Source organism: Xiphias gladius, unplaced genomic scaffold (genome assembly GCF_016859285.1).
Source record: "Xiphias gladius isolate SHS-SW01 ecotype Sanya breed wild unplaced genomic scaffold, ASM1685928v1 HiC_scaffold_1056, whole genome shotgun sequence".
In the NCBI taxonomy this organism is placed as follows: Eukaryota; Metazoa; Chordata; class Actinopteri; order Istiophoriformes; family Xiphiidae; genus Xiphias; species Xiphias gladius.
In genome coordinates, this window is record NW_024401344.1 from 1 (window position 1) to 2398 (window position 2398).

The 2398-nt window shown below is 44.3% G+C and overlaps 1 long non-coding RNA gene across 2 annotated transcripts; it reads right to left on the minus strand.

The window, feature by feature from the left end:
• Window positions 1–6: 6 nt before the first annotated feature.
• On the minus strand, window positions 7–2097 carry LOC120787058. Of its 2 annotated transcripts, none has more exons than XR_005706865.1 (4): window positions 1988–2097; window positions 994–1135; window positions 762–887; window positions 7–428 (listed from the first exon to the last, which is right to left on the minus strand). It is a non-coding gene; the product is annotated as an uncharacterized LOC120787058 (long non-coding RNA). The 2 variants fall into 2 exon arrangements; XR_005706866.1 differs by having other exon boundaries at window positions 994–1132; window positions 1988–2096.
• Window positions 2098–2398: the final 301 nt, after the last annotated feature.

Consider the following 2398-nt stretch of genomic DNA (forward strand, 5'->3'; position numbering starts at 1 on the left):
CTAAACTAAAATATGATTTATGGGCAAAGAATGTAAATATTCTACTCCTTTGGCAACAAAAAGTAGTCTGACAAACAAAAAGGACAAGATAAATTTCTTTATCTTGAGGGGGGAAAAAACTGAAAGCTTTTTCTGACTAAAACTGCCTCGGTTGAAAACAAAAATTAAAATCTAGCAGACATCCAAAAGTCCTGAAGAAAAAAAACTGAAGACGGGAAAAGATCTATCCCTCCTTCCTTTTAAATCTGTTAGCCCATTCAGAGAAGACTTGTATGAGTCAGAACAGAAGAAGAAGGGAAAAGCAGGAAAGGAGAAGAGCAGAAAGGAAGCCCCCGGCCAAAGCCAAAGCCTCCCCTACTCCCCAGGACAGGTGACAGACTGAAGGTTGGCTTGTCTTCATATGGGTTGAACAGGATGGCAGTGAGGACCTGTGAGACAGACACATAGACAGTCATTAATTTTATACAATAAGATGTTTTACCTTTCATTCTAGTGTGAATAAATGTGTAATCTGATAACCACTTCTTAATAGGCTGATGTCCTTTAACTTCCTGCACTTGCTCCTGTCTTTTAAAAGGCCAACGCTAGGTGACGTGAATGCCTAGCTACAGTATATGGACATGTACTTAAATCAGTATTTGTATCGCCACTGATTCCCCGTACCTCTACCCTCTGCTGTCCATGGACTGTAACGTGGTAAACACAGAAGGTTTTCATGATATCCCCTGAGTAAAGACACCACCAGCCTTTATGCTACACACCTGCGTGTGTGAATGGCAGTGTTTGCGCCTAGCTGGTGTACCCTGTTCACTTGTCCACGATAAGCAGCAGGTGCTGGGCTTTGCAAAACTCCCCTCCAAGCCTCGCAAACGCCATACATGTGCAGCCTGAGAGAGACAGAGTAATGCATTGCAAGTGTGATGCAGAGCTGCTAGTTGGCATTGTATCAACAGCTGGGGACAAGTGTTGCAGTGACCCCCGACAAACACTCACTGTGATGAGAGCTGAGGAGATCGGTCATTGAGCGGACACAGGAAAATGTGACGGCTCCGGGTTGTAGACACACCATTGATGATGATGCTGCTGTATTTCTGGGTCCTGGCTGGCAACGGCCCGCTAGCTTGCTGCTAACCTGCTGCGCAGAGGGAAAACATGTTAACACTGCTCCGGGGCCTGGATTTAGTAGCTCCCTGCATCTCTTTATGAGAAATTCTCACAACATCAACCTCCCCCGTCCCGAACGTGACCATTAGCTGACGCGTTGCTGTCGCGTGTACATAACGGTTAAACCTGTGTCTCTGAATAAGGTAACATAAGAGATTCCACCTGATATCACACAGACTTTGCTGAGACATTGTGTCCACGCGGAATATAACGACGTTTCAGAGCTACGGTGTCCCCTTAGCGAAAGTGTACCAAATGCCAGAGATCCGATGTAGCACCTGCAAGTTGCCGACAGAAATTAACACACAGCTAACGTAGCGACAAATTGTTAGAAACTTAGCATTTAGCTAGCTACTTATTTTATGCCTGTACAGCCGTAGCTGTGTTCAGAAACAACCGGCCTGGCTGTTAACGTTAGCCAGGGCGATGTTCTGACGTTAAATTACCAGCCAGCCAGCTAGCTTAGCGTTCCAGTCCGCTGATTTTCAAAGGCACATACTGGACCTACAAAAAGCTTATGACATGCCCTGCTAAAGTCAAAATGCTAGCAAGGGATTAAATAACTAGCTACCTCCCAAGACTAATCAGCATCGCCTTCTGCCGTCAGAGGCTCCGCCAGCCAGGTCACGGAAAACCAGGTCAACAACCATGTTCCCAGAATAAACAGCCAGCTAACATTTCCAGGCTAAAGCATTGGCCGATTTTCAATAACAGCCGAATGACAGCGAGTACAGCGGGCTGTTTAACAAAGGTGGCATTAGTTACACAATGGTAACTGTTACTAGGTCGACGTCAAACACACCCGACCAACACAGATACTCACAAACGCAGTAGTTTCACGAAAAATCTAGACGCTTCTAATGACAGTGGAGAGTCTGCAAAGGAGACATGTTGAACAGATTTGCGAGTTAGCCACAATAAAAATCGGAACTTCCGGCGGCATACTTTCAAAAATAAAACGCGAAAATACACGCTGCACTGTTTTGAAAAAAAAGAAAAGAAAAACATGACACTTTTAATTTGTAAACCAACACCCTACACTTCCGTTGTTTTTCAGTTTGCCTCCTGCAAATTTGACAAACCAATGCTGGTTAAGATTTTTTTTTACCTATGTATTCAAGCAAGTATGTGAAACTTTAACGGATTGCTGCAGATTCTCCCCGCCCGCTAAATCTCACATTTTTTCCTTCCAGTTATAACCGAAAATGATGAACTTTCTAAGCAATATTAATTG